Genomic DNA, 19684 nt, shown 5'->3' with positions numbered 1-19684 from the left:
TGCATGGGAAAACAGAATCCTAGTAATTAATACATGTGCTTAATTACATCACTTTTGTTTTGAGCTGACTTCAGGCCAAAGATTATGGATTTACTGACAAGATGCATGTCTCTCCGCCCTAACAATTGGTGTTGTTGGATTGTTGGATACATCTCATTATTGTAATCCTGTTTTGAATGTTCGATGAGGGTTGTTGACGTCAACCGCCTGTATTTAATGGAGAGAGATGCTAAGCCTCATGTCATGAAAATTCAAATTGGTTCCAAGATGGCGTAGCAGTCAGACGTCTTGTCGTGTCGTGTCCCTTGTATATATCGTTTTTTTTATTTTTTTTACATATTTTTGTTCGCATATCTTTTAAAACATTTTGCTAAACCTCAACTTCTAAATACTTTCCTGCAACCCGCCTCACCCAATGTAGCGCGGATCTGCTTTTTTTTCTAAAGTATTTATATTTACTTCGGATCCGGAACCCCTCAACTGAAGCTAGCCAGCTAACTACCAGCTATCAGTCAGCAAACCATTGCTAGCGGTCTTCAGCTAACCGGTCATCAGCTAACCTTTAGCGCGGAAAGCTCTCGCCAGTTCGAACAACGCGACTCTAACCAGAGCATAACGGACCTATTATTATTTTTTTTTTTTATCCCCGGATTCCCACCGCAAACTGAACATTTTCAGCTGGATCTTCACAACTAGCTAACTGCAACCCCGGATGATTACTCCTGGCTAGCGTTTCCATCCATTTAGCTTGAAGCTAGCCCGGCCAGAGCTCCTGTGCTACCACCGAAGCATACTCCTGGGCTACAATATCCAGACCCACGACCGGTCTATCGACGTTACTGCATGAAGAGGCATAAACAGACTCACCCCATCGCGACGTCCCCCAAATGCTAACTTTCTAGCCCTTGCTATCTCCTTGCTTGCTAATTCGGCCTGCTAACTGCTAGCTTGTTCAGCCCCGGTCCGCTAACTGCTACCTTGTTCAGCCCCGGCCTACCAACTGTTAGATTGTTAGCACAGGCCTGCTAACCGTCTGAATCGCCGCGTCCCAACCACTCACCGGACCCATATTTACTTTCAATCTCTTTTCGATTTTTAATTCAATTATACCTTCCGGTAACCTGCCTCACCCAATGCGATACGGAATCGCTATTATTTTTAATTTTTAGAACACATTCAAGAACCTCCAGAAACTAACCAGCTAACTAGCTACAAGCTATTTAGTCATTGTTAGCCACTGCTAGCGACCATTACCTTCTGCACAGCCAGCCATTTTTTTTTAACCTGGATAATACTCGCCAGTCTAGCTCCCCTGCCCCATCCACCGTTGCCCCCTGGACACTGATCACTTGGCTACATAGCTGATGCAACGCCATTTTACCTGCTGTTGTTGTGCTAGCTGATTAGCTGTTGTTGTCTCACCTACTGTTTTAGCTACTGTTTTAGCTAGCTCTCCCAATTCAACACCTGTGATTACTGTATGCCTCGCTGTATGTCTCTCTCAAATGTCAATATGCCTTGTATACTGTTGTTCAGGTTAGTTATCATTATTTTAGTTTACAATGAAGCCCCTAGTTCCACTCTCCATACCCCTGATACCTCCTTTGTCCCACCTCCCACACATGCGGTGATCTCACCCATTACAACCAGCATGTCCAGAGATACAACCTCTCTCATCATCACCCAGTGCCTGGGCTTACCTCCACTGTACCCGCACCCCACCATACCCCTGTCTGCGCATTATGCCCTGAATATATTCTACCATGCCCAGAAATCTGCTCCTTTTATTCTCTGTCCCCAACGCTCAAGGCGACCAGTTTTGATAGCCTTTAGCTGCACCCTCATACTACTCCTCCTCTGTTCCGCAAGTGATGTGGAGGTAAACCCAGGCACTGCATGTCCCCAGGCACCCTCATTTGTTGACTTCTGTGATCGAAAAAGCCTTGGTTTCATGCATGTCAACATCAGAAGCCTCCTCCCTAAGTTTGTTTTACTCACTGCTTTAGCACACTCTGCTAACCCTGATGTCCTTGCCGTGTCTGAATCCTGGCTCAGGAAAGCCACCAAAAATTCTGAGATTTCCATACCCAACTATAACATTTTCCGTCAAGATAGAACTGCCAAAGGGGGAGAAGTTGCAGTCTACTGCAGAGATTAATGTCATGCTTTCCAGGTCCATACCCAAACAGTTCGAACTACTAATTTTGAAAATTACTCTCTCCAGAAATATGTCTCTCACTGTTGCCGCCTGCTACCGACCCCCCTCAGCTCCCAGCTATGCCCTGGACACCATTTGTGAATTGATCGCCCCCATCTAGCTTCAGAGTTTGTTCTGTTAGGTGACCTAAACTGGGATATGCTTAACACCCCGGCAGTCCTACAATCTAAGCTAGATGCCCTCAATCTCACACAAATCATCAAGGAACCCACCAGGTACAACCCTAAATCTGTAAACAAGGGCACCCTCATAGACGTCATCCTGACCAACTGGCCCTCCAAATACACTTCCGCTGTCTTCAACCAGGATCTCAGCGATCACTGCCTCATTGCCTATATCCGCTACGGAGCTGCAGTCAAACGACCACCCCTCATCACTGTCAAACACTTCTGTGAGCAGGCCTTTCTAATCGACCTGGCCCGGGTATCCTGGAAGGACATTGACCTCATCCCGTCAGTTGAGGACGCCTGGTCATTCTTTAAAAGTAACTTCCTCACCATTTTAGATAAGCATGCTCCGTTCAAAAAATGCAGAACTAAGAACAGATATAGCCCTTGGTTCACTCCAGACTTGACTGCCCTCGACCAGCACAAAAACATCCTGTGGCGGACTGCAATAGCATTGAATAGTCCCCGCGATATACAACTGTTCAGGGAAGTCAGGAACCAATACACGCAGTCAGTCAGGAAAGCTAAGGCCAGCTTCTTTAGGCAGAAATTTGCATCCTGTAGCTCCAACTCCAAAAAGTTCTGGGACACTGTGAAGTCCATGGAGAACAAGAGCACCTCCTCCCAGCTGCCCACTGCACTGAGGCTAGGTAACACGGTCACCACCGATGAATCCATGATTATCGAAAACTTCAACAAGCATTTCTCAACGGCTGGCCATGCCTTCCGCCTGGCTACTCCAACCTCGGCCAACAGCTCCACCCCCCCCACAGCTACTCGCCCAAGCCTCTCCAGGTTCTCCTTTACCCAAATCCAGATAGCAGATGTTCTGAAAGAGCTGCAAAACCTGGACCCGTACAAATCAGCTGGGCTTGACAATCTGGACCCTCTATTTCTGAAACTATCCGCCGCCATTGTCACAACCCCTATTACCAGCCTGTTCAACCTCTCTTTCATATCGTCTGAGATCCCCAAGGATTGGAAAGCTGCCACAGTCATCCCCCTCTTCAAATGGGGAGACACCCTGGACCCAAACTGTTACAGACCTATATTCATCCTGCCCTGTCTATCTAAGGTTTTCGAAAGCCAAGTCAACAAACAGGTCACTGACCATCTCGAATCCCACCGTACCTTTTCCGCTGTGCAATCTGGTTTCCGAGCCGGTCACGGGTGCACCTCAGCCACGCTCAAGGTACTAAACGATATCATAACCGCCATCGATAAAAGACAGTACTGTGCAGCCGCCTTCATCGACCTTGCCAAGGCTTTCGACTCTGTCAATCACCATATTCTTATCGGCAGACTCAGTAGCCTCGGTTTTTCTGATGACTGCCTTGCCTGGTTCACCAACTACTTTGCAGACAGAGTTCAGTGTGTCAAATCGGAGGGCATGCTGTCCGGTCCTCTAGCAGTCTCTATGGGGGTGCCACAGGGTTCAATTCTCGGGCCAACTCTTTTCTCTGTATATATCAATGATGTTGCTCTTGCTGCGGGCGATTCCCTGATCCACCTCTACGCAGACGACACCATTCTATATACTTCCGGCCCGTCCTTGGACACTGTGCTATCTAACCTCCAAACGAGCTTCAATGCCATACAACACTCCTTCCGTGGCCGCCAACTGCTCTTAAACGCTAGTAAAACCAAATGCATGCTTTTCAACCGATCGCTGCCTGCACCCGCATGCCCGACTAGCATCACCACCCTGGATGGTTGCAACCTTGAATATGTGGACATCTATAAGTACCTAGGTGTCTGGCTAGATAAATCTAGAGTCGGCTTTCTATTCCGCAACAAAGCCTCCTTCACTCACGCCGCCAAACTTACCCTAGTAAAACTGACTATCCTACCGATCCTCGACTTCGGCGATGTCATCTACAAAATTGCTTCCAACACTCTACTCAGCAAACTGGATGCAGTTTATCACAGTGCCATCCGTTTTGTAACTAAAACACCTTATACCACCCACCACTGCGACCTGTATGCTCTAGTCGGCTGGCCCTCGCTACATATTCGTCGCCAGACCCACTGGCTCCAGGTCATCTACAAGTCCATGCTAGGTAAAGCTCTGCCTTATCTCAGTTCACTGGTCACGATGGCAACACCCACCCGTAGGACGCGCTCAAGCAGGTGTATCTCACTGATCATCCCTAAAGCCAACACCTCATTTGGCCGCCTTTCGTTCCAGTTCTCTGCTGCCTGTGACTGGAACGAATTGCAAAAATCGCTGAAGTTGGAGACTTTTATCTCCCTCACCAACTTCAAACATCTGCTATCTGAGCATCTAACCGATTGCTGCAGCTGTACATAGTCTATTGGTAAATAGCCCACCCATTTTCACCTACCTCATCCCCATACTGTTTTTATTTATTTACTTTTCTGCTCTTTTGCACACCAATATCTCTACCTGTACATGACCATCTGATCATTTCTCACTCCAGTGTTAATCTGCAAAATTGTAATTATTCGCCTACCTCCTCATGCCTTTTGCACACAATGTATATAGACTCCCCCCTTTTTTTTCTACTGTGTTATTGACTTGTTAATCGTTTACTCCATGTGTAACTCTGTTGTCTGTTCACACTGCTATGCTTTATCTTGGCCAGGTCGCAGTTGCAAATGAGAACTTGTTCTCAACTAGCCTACCTGGTTAAATAAAGGTGAAATTAAAAAAATAAAAATAGCCACAGTGGTGAAGTGGTGGGTATACCCAGGTCAGTGGGAATTGCGTATACTCACTTCATAAAGGCGCTGAATGGTCAATCCATGACTCTGGACCCTGATCTCTCTTTTGACGAACATATCAAGACTGTTTCAAGGACAGCTTTTTTCCATCTACGTAACATTGCAAAAATCAGAAACTTTCTGTCCAAAAATTATGCAGAAAAATTAATCCATGCTTTTGTTACTTCGAGGTTTGACTACTGCAATGCTCTACTTTCCGGCTACCCGGATAAAGCACTAAATAAACTTCAGTTAGAGCACCGGGTGGAGATTATAACAGATTATAACTGTCCACCTGGCCATGCTGCTGCTCCAGTTTCAACTGTTCTGCCTGCGGCTATGAAACCCTGACCTGTTCACCGTATGCGCTACCTGTCCTAGACCTGCTGTTTTCAACTCTCTAGAGACAGCAGGAGCGGTAGAGATACTCTGAATGATCGGCTATGAAAAGCCAACCGAGGTGCTGACTTGTTGCATCCTCCACAACCACTGTGATTATTATTATTTGACCACGCTGGTCATTTATGAACATTTGAACATCTTGGCCATGTTCTGTTATAATCTCCACCCAGGAAAGCCAGAAGAGGACTGGCAACCCCTCATAGCCTGGTTCCTCTCTAGGTTTCTTCCTAGGTTTTGGCCTTTCTAGGGAGTTTTTCCTAGCCACTGTGCTTCTACAGCTGCATTGCTTGCTGTTTGGGGTTTTAGGCTGTGTTTCTGTACAGCACTTTAAGATATCAGCTGATGTAAGAAGGGCTATATAAATACATTTGATTTGATTTTGATTTGATGATTTATTAGATGAGCTTGCTTGGTAGTATCATTATTCCCGTCCTTTCAGTCTGTGTTGTTTATCAGTGCAGAGCAGGTCTGTGATAAACTGTCTCCACTGTGTTGTTTATCAGTGCAGAGCAGGTCTGTGATAAACTGTCTCCACTGTGTTGTTTATCAGTGCAGAGCCGGTCTGTGATAAACTGTCTCCACTGTGTTGTTTATCAGTGCAGAGCAGGTCTGTGATAAACTACCTCCACTGTGTTGTTTATCAGTGCAGAGCAGGTCTGTGATAAACTACCTCCACTGTGTTGTTTGTCAGTGCAGAGCAGGTCTGTGATAAACTACCTCCACTGTGTTGTTTATCAGTGCAGAGCAGGTCTGTGATAAACTACCTCCACTGTGTTGTTTATCAGTGCAGAGCAGGTCTGTGATAAACTACCTCCACTGTGTTGTTTATCAGTGCAGAGCAGGTCTGTGATAAACTACCTCCACTGTGTTGTTTATCAGTGCAGAGCAGGTCTGTGATAAACTGTCTCCACTGTGTTGTTTATCAGTGCAGAGCCGGTCTGTGATAAACTACCTCCACTGTGTTGTTTATCAGTGCAGAGCAGGTCTGTGATAAACTGTCTCCACTGTGTTGTTTATCAGTGCAGAGCCGGTCTGTGATAAACTACCTCCACTGTGTTGTTTATCAGTGCAGAGCAGGTCTGTGATAAACTGTCTCCACTGTGTTGTTTATCAGTGCAGAGCCGGTCTGTGATAAACTGTCTCCACTGTGTTGTTTATCAGTGCAGAGCCGGTCTGTGATAAACTACCTCCACTGTGTTGTTTATCAGTGCAGAGCAGGTCTGTGATAAACTACCTCCACTGTGTTGTTTATCAGTGCAGAGCAGGTCTGTGATAAACTACCTCCACTGTGTTGTTTATCAGTGCAGAGCAGGTCTGTGATAAACTGCCTCTACTGTGTTGTTTATCAGTGCAGAGCAGGTCTGTGATAAACTACCTCCACTGTGTTGTTTATCAGTGCAGAGCAGGTCTGTGATAAACTACCTCCACTGTGTTGTTTATCAGTGCAGAGCAGGTCTGTGATAAACTACCTCCACTGTGTTGTTTATCAGTGCAGAGCAGGTCTGTGATAAACTACCTCCACTGTGTTGTTTATCAGTGCAGAGCAGGTCTGTGATAAACTACCTCCACTGTGTTGTTTATCAGTGCAGAGCAGGTCTGTGATAAACGACAGACACTGTGTTGTTTATCAGTGCAGAGCAGGTCTGTGATAAACTGCCTCTACTGTGTTGTTTATCAGTGCAGAGCAGGTCTGTGATAAACTACCTCCACTGTGTTGTTTATCAGTGCAGAGCAGGTCTGTGATAAACTACCTCCACTGTGTTGTTTATCAGTGCAGAGCAGGTCTGTGATAAACTACCCACTCCACTGTGATTGTTTGTCAGTGCAGAGCAGGTCTGTGATAAACTACCTCCACTGTGTTGTTTATCAGTGCAGAGCAGGTCTGTGTTAAACTACCTCCACTGTGTTGTTTATCAGTGCAGAGCAGGTCTGTGATAAACTGCCTCCACTGTTTTGTTTATCAGTGCAGAGCAGGTCTGTGATAAACTACCTCCACTGTGTTGTTTATCAGTGCAGAGCAGGTCTGTGATAAACTACCTCCACTGTGTTGTTTATCAGTGCAGAGCAGGTCTGTGGTAAACTACCTCCACTGTGTTGTTTATCAGTGCAGAGCAGGTCTGTGATAAACTGCCTCCACTGTTTTGTTTATCAGTGCAGAGCAGGTCTGTGATAAACTACCTCCACTGTGTTGTTTATCAGTGCAGAGCAGGTCTGTGATAAACTACCTCCACTGTGTTGTTTATCAGTGCAGAGCAGGTCTGTGATAAACTACCTCCACTGTGTTGTTTATCAGTGCAGAGCAGGTCTGTGATAAACTGCCTCCACTGTGTTGTTTATCAGTGCAGAGCAGGTCTGTGATAAACTACCTCCACTGTGTTGTTTATCAGTGCAGAGCAGGTCTGTGATAAACTACCTCCACTGTGTTGTTTATCAGTGCAGAGCAGGTCTGTGATAAACTACCTCCACTGTGTTGTTTATCAGTGCAGAGCAGGTCTGTGATAAACTACCTCCACTGTGTTGTTTATCAGTGCAGAGCAGGTCTGTGATAAACTACCTCCACTGTGTTGTTTATCAGTGCAGAGCAGGTCTGTGATAAACTACCTCCACTGTGCCTCAATGTGGAGCATCTGTTTATAGTGTGTATGGTTTGTTTTATTGTATGTGTGTGTGTGTGTGTGCATACGTGTGTGCGTGTGTGTGTGTGGGTGTGTGCGTGTGTGTGAGGGAGAGAGAGGGACTGAGAGAGCGTGTGTTTGCATAGTGTTGTAAATAAGCCTCACAACTCTAATTGTGCACTGTGCCAGTCACACAGTTCTTGATAAACAGTTAGTAAGTGTAACCGATGTGAAATGGCTAGCTAGTTAGCGGGGTGCGCACTAATAGCATTTCAATCGTTGTCGATGTGTGCAGAGGGTCCCTGGTTTGAGCCCAGGTAGGGGCTAGGAGAGGGCCGGAAGCTATACTGTTACATAAGCATGCTAGCGAGCAGTGTATTCTCTTTCCCCCTGAGTGTTTTGAGCCCCCATGATGTAAATGTCATTGTGAAGGGATGCCCTTTTAAAATGTTTACGTTCTACCCCTCATCCCCCCCTTCTCTGCAATTTTCCTCTTTCCCTGTTAAATGTTGACCCTTCACAGAACTCTCATACAGTACTTCTCTCCTTTTAGGAAAGTGTTTCATATACACAAACAAAGCATTAACCAGTAACCCTGAACCCTGTCTGGATTATTTGTTGTTGTTTGGATGTTTCTATGTTTGTATTTATTTAGGCTGCAGTTTTCTCTCAATAAGTGTCTCTCTCTTTCCTCTCTTTTCAATATTTGTCAGCTCCCAAACATGGAGAAGAACTTACCGGTGAAGAGTTCTTTGAGAGAGTAAGTATACGGAGAGAGAAGATCACAATGACACTGAGACAGATATAATGGACGGCTGAAATCAAAATATAAAGGCTGATATTCATACAATGCAGAAATAATGAACATCCATCTCATCTTCCCATTCAAATATGACTCACTGACGTGAAAATACCTGCATTTAAAAGTCTACATATTTCCCAGAGGACCTCTGTATAGAGAACATGAAAGGTCACAGGCTGATTGTTGACATTGCTACTCAGAGATTTGTTGTTGCTATGGTTTTGAGGGTGAACGTCTTTGAGATGGAAATGAAGTATTGTCTTCTCTGAATAGGACAGTGTGTTTTGGTGTGTGTTGTGTCGGTGTGTCTGGGATGTATAAACTGGTGTTATTCTCGTGGTAAAAGACGTGTCGTTCACACTCCATTAGTTTCTCTGTCACACACACATACATCGACAGGTGTTCCTCTCATGTTTTGTCTCGCAAGTGATGAGGGAAACTAACAGACAAGTGAAATGACCATCCAAGCTGAAAATAGCCCCCAAGTCAAAGAACGGTGATTTCAGACCAACTGACACCTCCATACTCCGACACCCTGTCTCAGACTGTCTCAACCTGTCTCAGTCTGTCTCAGTCTGTCTCAACCTGTCTCAACCTGTCTCAGTCTGTCTCAAACTGTCTCAATCTTCTCAATCTCCTGTACAACCTGATATTTTATACAACACTAAAGAGTTACCAGAGTCTGCCAGCTGCTACATATATTTTAGATGAATTTCTGTCTTGTACTGTATATGAAAGACCCCCATGTGAAAGTGGAAGGAAAACGTGGCAATGTTCTAGTGGCCAAACATAAGATTCTAGAACTACTGGAGACAAAGTAAATGTCCTAAACTGAGATATAATCCTATACCTAACATGTAATGTAGCCAAATAAACCAACTATATACAGTTAGTAAAACCCACATCTTCTCCTGAGTCAGGTCAACAAGGTGACCCTGAAGATGGATGTGACCCACACAGAGAACTCCCATGTGATCAGGAAAGGGGGCAGGAACATCATGCCACATCCACTTCCCTGACAGACACAATGCTACCGGAGAGAAGAGCAACCTGCAACTGTTCCTTAGCAACTGTCTCTCAGCAACTAGGTACAGCCTGTTAGTAGTTGTGTATTGTCCCTTAGCACCAGAGGGTGATACTACAAAGCAGGATCAATGAGTTAACCAGCTAATTTGCGTAAATATTCTGAAATAGCTTTTAATTTTTTTGAAAGATAACCTTGGACTAATTGTCTCAACAACCAAAAGCTCATATCTAAATTTAGCTTTCATAATAAACCAGAAAATCAATAGTTATTCATGGTTGTTTATCAAAGTTAGCTGGCTAACTCATTGATCCTGCTTTGTAGAACACCCTTCAGGTAGACTCCATTAGTTATTGTCCTTCAGCAACTTTATTTTATTTCTCCCTCATCTCTCTCTACCTCCCCTGTCCAGGTGTCCATCACTGGGCCTGTCCAAGGGATGGAGGCAACCAGGAAGAGGATATGAGTGAGAGTTTCTAATGTAACATCTTAATGCATGGATGGCCTTTATTTCACATTATGTATGTGATCTATACATCATCATGACCTCTCACCCCACTCTCTTCTCTACCCCTCAGGATCCCCGGCCTCTGGTGTAAACCTATGACCTCCTGGTGACATTGGTACCCCAGGCACTGCTGAACGTAGTGTCACCGGTCATCCAGCAGGTGAAGCAGGTTCTGGGGATCAGCGTGAGCTTCAGGGCTCAGCCCAGACAGCAGCTGTGGTCAGAGGACTGCAGGGCAGCACTCACAGATACATTGCATTCGGTAAGTATACAGACCCCTTGACTTTTCCACATTTTGTTACGTTACAGCCTCATTGTAAAATGTTAAAAATAATATTTATCCCTCATCAATCTACACACAATATCCCATAATGACAAAGCGAAAATAGTTAAATAAAGAAAACCGAAATACCTTATTTTCATAAGTATTCAGACCCTTTGCTATGAGACTCGAAATTGAGCTAAGGTGCATCCCGTTTCCATTGATCATCCTCGAGATGTTTCTTCAACTTTATTGGAGTCCACCTGTGGTAAATTCAATTGTTTGGACATGATTTAGAAAAGCACACACCTGTCTATATAAGGTCCCACAGTTGACAGTGCATGTCAGAGTAAAAACCAAGCCATGAGCTCAAAGGAAATGTCCGTAGAACTCCGAGACAGGATTGTGTCGAGGCACAGATCTAGGGAAGGGTACCAAAAAATGTCTGCAACATTGAAGGTCCCCAAGAACACAGTGGCCTCCATCTTTCTTAAATGGAAGAAGTGTGGAACCACCAAGAGTCTTCCTAGAGCAGGCCGCCAGGCCAAACTGAGCAATCGGGGGAGAAGGTCCTTTGGTCAAGGAAATGACCAAGTACCCGATGGTCACTCTGACAGAGCTCCAGAGTTCCTCTGTGGAGATGGGAGAAACTTCCATAAGGACAACCATCTCTGCAGCACTCCACCAATAAGCCCTTTATGGTAGAGTGGCCAGACGGAAGCCACTCCTCAGTAAAAGGCACATGTCAGCCCGCTTGGAGTTTTCCAAAAGACACCTAAAGGACTCTCAGACCATGAGAAACAAGATTCTTTGGTCTGACGAAACCAAGATTGAACTCTTTGGCCTGAATGCCAACCATCACGTCTGGAGGAAACCTGACACCGCTCATCACCTGGCCAATACCATCCCTACGGTGAAGCATGGTGGTGGCAGCATCATACTGTGGGGATGTTTTTCAGCAGCAGGGACTGGGAGACTAGTCAGGATCGAAGGAATAGATGAATGGAGCAAAGTACAGCGAGATCATTGATGAAAACCGGTTCCAGAGCACTCAGGACCTCAGACTGGGGTGAAGGTTCACCTTCCAACAGGACAACTGTCTGAGTCCGTACAGCCATTTGGGTTCTCAGTTCATCGCTCGGGAATAAAAATCTCCTGGAAGAAGCGGGAGTGTATGTTTCATTAACTGCTCATGGTGTGATTGGAACTCAAGTCCTTTTGTTCACCCAAACTAGAATACCCCACAATCAAATGCGGACTGTATTACCTCCTAAATAATTATCTTTAAAAAAATATTTATGCAAGCATTTTGCTGCACCCGCAATAACATCTGCTCAACAGGTGTATAGGATGAATAAAATGTAATTTGATTTTAATCACACAGCCAAGACAATGCAGGATTGTCTTCGAGACAAGTCTCTGAATTTCCTTGAGTGGCCCAGCCAGAACTTGGACTTGAACCTGATCGAACATCTCTGGAGAAACCTGAAAATAGCTGTGCAGCAACGCTCCCCCACCCAACCTGACAGAGGTTGAGAGGATCTGCAGAGAATAATGTGAGAAACTCCCCAAATACAGGGGTGCCAAGCTTGTAGCTTCGTACCTAAAATACTTGAGGCTGTAATCTCTGCCAAAGGTGCTTCAACAAAGTACTGAGTAAAGGGTCTGAATACTTACGTAAATGTGATATTTCAATTTCTCAAAACCTGTTTGTGCTTTGTCATTATGGGGTATTGTGTGTAGATTGATGGGGAAAAAAACAATTTATTTCATTTTAGAATAAGGCTGTAACGTAAAAAAATGTGGAAAAAGTGAAGTGGTCTGAATACTTTCTGAAGGCACTACAGAGAGCCATACACACACACACACATACACACACACACACACGCACACACGCACACACGCACGCACGCACGCACGCACACACCACACTTTCCCCTTTCTGTGACTCACTGTTTTCTCTGTGACTTTTAGATGCACTTCCTTACATTAATAAAGAGAAACCTTGACTAAAAAAGGGAATAATTATTAACTCCACACACATCTACTTCTAACTCTGCCCTTTCTCTCCCTGACAGAAGGTGGTGTGTGTTCTGATGGAGCTGATTCTAGGGTCAGAGATCGGGGCTGGGGTCATGACGGAGTCATGAGGGGGGTCACCACCCAGCAGGACGTGACCTCCCTTCATCATCTCTTTCTGCTGGGACAACTTCCTTGGGGGTAATTTATTTATTACATTTTATTTCAACTTTATTTAACTAGGGAAGTCAGTTAAGAACAAATTCTTATTTATAATGACAGCCTACTAAAAGACAAAAGGCCTCCTGCAGGGACGGGGGCTGGGATTAAAAAAGAATTACAAAATATAGGACAAAACACACATCACGACAAGAGAGACACCACAACACTACATAAAGAGAGACCGAAGACAACAACATAGCAAGGCAGCAACACATTGCAGCACAGCATGGTAGCAACACAACATGACAACAACATGGTTGCAACACAACATGGCAGCAGCACAACATGGTAGCAGAACAAAACATGGTAGAAACATTATTGGGCACAGACAACAGCACAAAGGGCAAGAAGGTAGAGACAACAATACATGACGTGAAGCAGCCACAACTGTCAGTAAGAGTCCATGATTGAGTCTTTGAATGAACCTCGTTCCAGTCGCTAGCCGCAGCGAACTGAAAAGACGAGCGACCCAGGAATGTGTGTGCTCTGGGGACCTTTAACAGATTGTGACTGGCAGAAGGGTGTTGTATGTGCAGGATGAGGGCCGCAGTAGATATATGCTTATTGAAATTCTCACATGCATCCGACCCAGACCCAGTTAGTCCTGCCAGAGGTCAGCGCCCCTCAGAACCCCCCCTCACTGCTCATCCAGGGCATCCCAGAGAGAGTATGTCTGTCCGGGCAGCAACACAGGGTGAGGAGGGTTGCAGTTCACTTTGCTCTTTGTAATGATTCATTGATAGATTAGATTAATTGGATGATTCTTTGATTGATTCAGATGAATTGGTTGATTATTTGATTGATTCAGATTTGAGGTTAAAAGGCAAGCCTGTTTATTATGGAGAGCTTGCTAAGAGAGGAGTAAGAGTGACCTGTTTTGTTTTGTCATTACACAGTACTGTCTGCCTGTGTGTCTGATGTTTGACATGCATGAGGACGGGGAGGGGGTCCCACGTAAACTGGCTCAGACAATACAGAGTCTGGGGTTCTTTGTCAGCGTCAAACCCAAAGTCAAACAGTCAGCCAAGGTACAATAGAACTATAGCAAGTCTTATAGTTATGTTATTGCTAAAGTTGCAGTACTTTGATAAAGTACTGTGTTGGACTACATTTCCTGGTTTGTATGACATGGTGTTGTGCGCTGGAATACATTTCCCAGTCAGTGGTGGTGAAGGGTCCTCTCTCCTCCATCCTCTCTCCTCTGTCCTCTCTCCTCTGTCCTCTCTCCTCAGTCCTCTCTCCACCGTCCTCTCTCCTCTGTCCTCTCTCCTCCATCCTCTCTCCTCCGTCCTCTCTCCTCTGTCCTCTCTCCACCGTCCTCTCTCCTCCATCCTCTCTCCTCCGTCCACTCTCCTCCGTCCTCTCTCCTCTGTCCTCTCTCTCCACCGTCCTCTCTCCTCCATCCTCTCTCCTCTGTCCTCTCTCCACCGTCCTCTCTCCTCTGTCCTCTCTCCTCCAATGCTCTCTCCTCTGTCCTCTCTCCACCGTCCTCTCTCCTCCAGCCTCTCTTCTCTGTGACCCGGAAACCGATGAGGTCGAGTAGTCGAGGAGTGTGTCAATTCATTAGTAGGCAAACAGAAGACTGTCATCCCCCCCCCAATAGCCTCTTTTTGGCGAAAAAGCACAAGTGTGTCCTACCGCGGAAGAGTTTTGAGATTTGCCACACCCCCCTTTGAATCAACTGTTGTACTGTCGGAGGAGAAAAACATTTTAAAACGATATGCTACTTATCCTGGCACAATTAACTACATTTGTTTTTATCCCTTTACACATTTATTTTGGGATCCACCTCTGTAAACGCAATTTGCCTGACGACAGACGAGTGGAGAAGGAGCTTCTTATTTCATAAAAGCACATTTTTGTCCACGTTCACTCACTCACGTCGCCACCTCTCCTTGATTACTTTTGGCCTTTTTCAAAAGGAGGCGAGAGAGGATGGAGGAGAAAGGACAGAGTTGAGCAAATCTGATTGAGAAAAGGCAACTGTCCTATCCTGTCCTATAATAATCTGGTTTTCCTTTCCTCAGGCTCAGTGCCCACCCCTGAGTCTTTGATTGGCGCTCTTTCCCAAACTAAGCCCCGCCCATCACCCCCACCAGGCCTGTCTCTGCCCTCTGAGGGAATGAGGATGGGACTGAAGGCAGCTGGAGAAGGTGTGGAGAGATCACCATCAGATAACAGAATCCATATCTGTAGGCCTCTTGACTACCAAGATAAGTGCAGTACTGTGAGAGTTTGACAGTGGGAGATATGATGGATTGCACAGGAGGTTGGTGGCACCTTAATTGGGGAGGATGGGTTTGTGGTGATGACTGGAGCAGAATAGGGGGAATGGTATCAAATACATCAAACATGTTGTCCATGTGTTTGATGCCATTCCATTCGCTCTGTTCCAACCATTATTATGAGCCATCCTCCCCTCAGCAGCCTCCATTGATGGATTTATACAGCTGTAAGGTGTTTCATTGCAGAGGATTTGATTCTGCAGTTGTCCTGATGGTGGTGCTATTGGATCAGTACAGTATCAAGATTGATCAATGAGATCACCTCGGTTTACCCAGATCCCAGAGAACGAGGATCTGTCCGGCCTGTCAGGCGAGAGCCCTGGTCCGATGACAGAGCTGAGTGATGTCACTGAGCCAGGTCAGGATGATGAGTCAGAGGAGCAGCTTCCAGGGTCCTGAAGGGGAGACGCCACTCAACAGGCCAGGTCATGAGGTAATCACATTCACACTAGGGAGGGTAAGAGGAAGTTGACCTTAGGCACACTGGTTGAGGTTGGGATTTTGGTTGGATAGCCCCAAAGATTCTATATGGATTTTAATTTTTTGTAATTTTGATTGAACTTTTATTTAACGAGGCAAGTCAGTTAGGAACAAATGATTGTTTACAATGATGGCCTACACCAGCCGAACCTGAACCTGTGCACATCGCCCAATGGGACTCCCAATCATGGCCAGTTCTGATACAGTCTGGATTTGATCTTAGATAAGGGCAAACCAATCAACCCTTGAGCAAAGTTAGCCCCTGCTCTTTCAGAGGGGGAAACATGTTAAAATAAATGTGCCTTTAGCCTTTTGTCCCACCTTGTACGTTCCAGTCCCTCTGGAAAATAACAGGAGCATTTGGAGATGCAGTGTTGTTTGCTGCTGTTTAATACTCTCATGATAAATAGTAATGTCAGAAAGGGATTGCATATATTCATTCCCTCCAGTATCAGGTCTCCACAGCCCTTGGATTATTTGGGTGAGCTACTTAGCTAAGTGAGTCCTACAAACAACCTTCACGCTATGTGGCTCAGACCTGACCTTAGTTTCACTTCTGCTGTACTGTTGCAGACTGCTGGATGGAACGATGGAGGGAGGAAGGAGTGAGAAACGGAACAGCCTGAGAGAGATGGAGGGAGGGAAGAGTGATACTAGATGGAACAGCCTGAGAATGATGGAAGGAGGGAGGAGTGAAAGACGGAAGAGCCTGAGACAGATGGAGGGAGGATGATGTGAGAGATGTAACAGCTTGAGAGCGATGGAGGGAGGAGTGATACTAGACAGAACAGCCTGAGAGAGGTTGAAGGAGGGAGGCATGAGAGATGGAACAGCCTGAGGAGGGACATGACTCAGACTCAGGATACTCTCTTTGATACCCCCCCCCAGCCAGAAATGAAACAACCCCAGAGCAATATAGAGGAACATGTTATATGTGACTCTGTAGACTGTGTCACCAAGTAATTTGACCCCTTTGCTTTCTTTGAGCCTCATGCAATCAAATTTGAAGTATTTGAGTTGTGTGTGTTTGCACTACAGTAGATGTTGATTTTGCCATTATTTGTCCACTTGGTGCCCCAAAAGTTAAAAGGGGGTTTGCGTTTATCTCCACGGAAAAAACAGGAAGTACCAGGTTGAGTCATCTTCTGTTCTCTCAGTAAATCAGGTTCCCTTCCAGAACACATCAGTCACAGAACAACTGCATTTCCTCCCTTATTTACCAGCTTCACCCCCTTTGCCTTGTATCGCAGGATTACGACTATGAGATGAAGAAACTGCTGGCAACCAAAGGTAAGACCTTTTCAATGTTTGATGCTTCTGCCTTGTTGTGTGAACAGTAGCCCAGCAGGTCTCATTAACAACATCCCCTTGGTTTATCCAGGATTCTGTAACACACAAAGGTCCTATTTTCAGACTTGTAGTAGAGTCCCACTAAAAGGGACCCATTTTAGTGCTGCGCCAGTACACCATTGCAAATCAGAGGACCCATTTAGCAGCTGCACCTGGCCAAATTAGTGGCATGTCATTGGGATATGTCACTTGCCACTCTCTGCTATTGAGAGACAAGGCAGCTCTGGTTTGTTATTCAAATCAGTGATGGAGGGAACCCATTTATGTGGGACTATGAACCAGAGCGTTGAAAGAGGAGACCCATTTATGTGCTGCACATTGCCAGAGAGGTGATGGAGGGGACACACTTATGGGTTGCACCGTGCCAAAGTTATAATTAAGGAGCATTACTACTCCCACTGATTTTACACACTGGCGCCAGAGAGACACACACACACACACACACACACACACACACACACACACACACACACACACACACACACACACACACACACACACACACACACACACACACACACACACACACACACACACACACACACACACACACACACACACACAAAGATTCTTTCTCAATTATATATTTAGTTACAGTTTTTTTTTTACACATCAGACACTCATATACAGTATGATTCTTCGCAAAGCATTCTGTATCAAACACTGTTCTCTATCCATCTATCTGCATTGTTCACCTGACAACAACATCCTACCAATTGAACCACTGCCTGTCTGTTTGTGAGTGATTTATAGTAACTTTGTCTGCATGTTTTTGGGGGGAATGTGTGTGTTTGTTTCTGTATGGATAGCTGAAGTGTGCATTTACACATGTAATCTAATTCTGATCTTTTGACAATTATTTGTCTTGTGACCAGTCAGACCAGAATTTCCCCAATTGGGCTGTGTAAACGCAGCAAAAGATCGGAATTGTGTTGCCTATGTAAACGCAGCCTGTGTGTGTGTGTGTGTGTGTGTGTGTGTGTGTGTGTGTGTGTGTGTGTGTGTGTGTGTGTGTGTGTGTGTGTGTGTGTGTGTGTGTGTGTGTGTGTGTGTGTGTGTGTGTGTGTGTGTGTGTGTGTGTGTGTGTGTGATATATCTGTACTCTCTCAGCCATGCAGAAGAAGTCGGTGGTCAGCTAAGTCCATTCCTGCTGAGGAAGTCAAGGAGCTACACAACATCAGCCGACACAGCTACTAACCCTACCTGGCAAACACTGGACAACTACAACAGGTTCTACAACAGGCTGGACCTGTCCTCTCAGTCTCTCCCAGACAGGTTTTATTACCAACCATTGAGCAGCTGCCCTCTCTGAATGCTCTGTGGCCAGTCAGTGAACACCATGCTCATTTGGGTTAATAGATACAGTATGATCATTTCTGGGTTGTTTTGTGTGAGGGAATTTAGGAGTCAGTGTGAGCGTTTCGCCTAAGCGCCTGATTATTTGTAGCGAGCTAGGAGAGGCGTTGAGCTGGGTGAGAGCTTGTTTATTAATATGATTATTCTCAGTGCTGCTTGGCTCGGTTGGTATTCCTGCCCTGAGAAAAACAGAGTGGAGGAGAGAAACTGTGAGCACCAATTACCACCCTGTCTCATCCACTCATCCTCATGGAAGGAGACAAGGAAGGAGACAGGGAAGGAGAGAGGGAAGGAGAGAGTGAGAGAGAAAGGGGAGTGAACGAAAAGTGAAACAAAGCGAGGGAAGTATGGGCTCAATTGAAAAACATTGAGAAGATAAATATATGCAAACCCCATCCCTCTGCCTCTCTCTCCTCGCTCCTCTCTCTCTCCTCTCTCTCTCCTCTCTCGCCTCTCTCCTCTCTCTCCTCGCTCCTCTCTCTCCTCGCTCCTCTCTCCTTTCTCTTTCCTCGCTCCTCTCTCCTCTCTCTCCCGCTCCTCTCTCTCTCCTCTCTCTCCTCACTCCTCTCTCTCCTCGCTCCTCTCTCCTCTCTCTCCCCGCTCCTCTCTCTCTCCTCTCTCTCCTCACTCCTCTCTCTCCTCGCTCCTCTCTTTCTCCTCTCTCTCCTCGCTCCTCTCTCTCTCCTCTCTCGCCTCTCTCCTCTCTCTCCTTGCTCCTCTCTCTCCTCACTCCTCTCTCCTTTCTCTTTCCTAACTCCTCTCTCTCTCCTCTCTCTCCTCACTCCTCTCTCTCCTCCTCTCTCTCCTCCTCTCTCTCTCCTCCTCTCTCTCCTCGCTCCTCTCTCTCTCCTCTCTCTCCTCACTCCTCTCTCTCCTCGCTCCTCTCTCGCCTCTCCTCTCTCCTCGCTCCTCTCTCTCCTCGCTCCTCTCTCCTTTCTCTTTCCTCGCTCCTCGCTCCTCTCTCCTCGCTCCTCTCTCTCCTCGCTCCTCTCTCTCCTCACTCCTCTCTCGCCTCGCTCCTCTCTCTCTCCTCTCTCTCCTCGCTCCTCTCTCCTTTCTCTTTCCTCGCTCCTCTCTCCTCTCTCTCCTCGCTCCTCTCTCTCCTCGCTCCTCTCTCTCCTCGCTCCTCTCTCTCTCCTCGCTCCTCTCTCTCCTCGCTCCTCTGTCTCTTTCTCTCTCTGCAGACCAGGAGCTATCAGAATTGGAAGGAAAAAGTGTGGAACGGCCTGACAGACAAGTATCCTTGTCTT

General features: G+C 46.0%; 1 long non-coding RNA gene across 4 annotated transcripts in view; it reads left to right on the top strand.

The window, feature by feature from the left end:
• Window positions 1-19220, top strand: part of LOC127913987 (uncharacterized) — a 45443-nt gene extending 26223 nt beyond the window's left edge. The window contains exons 2-9 of one of the 4 annotated variants that reach the window (XR_008087502.1): window positions 8840-8886; window positions 9849-10016; window positions 10365-10418; window positions 10531-10722; window positions 12801-12942; window positions 14991-15681; window positions 16979-17018; window positions 18189-19220. This is a non-coding gene — a long non-coding RNA (uncharacterized LOC127913987). Of the gene's footprint in view, window positions 1-8839; window positions 8887-9848; window positions 10017-10364; window positions 10419-10530; window positions 10723-12800; window positions 12943-14990 lie in introns of all 4 variants that reach the window. The other 3 variants (XR_008087504.1, XR_008087503.1, XR_008087501.1) reach the window with 3 other exon arrangements.
• The last annotated feature ends 464 nt before the right edge of the window (window positions 19221-19684 follow it).

This window comes from Oncorhynchus keta, chromosome 30, assembly GCF_023373465.1.
Source record: "Oncorhynchus keta strain PuntledgeMale-10-30-2019 chromosome 30, Oket_V2, whole genome shotgun sequence".
Classification (NCBI taxonomy): Eukaryota; Metazoa; Chordata; class Actinopteri; order Salmoniformes; family Salmonidae; genus Oncorhynchus; species Oncorhynchus keta.
This window is presented reverse-complemented; position numbering and strand designations above follow the sequence as displayed.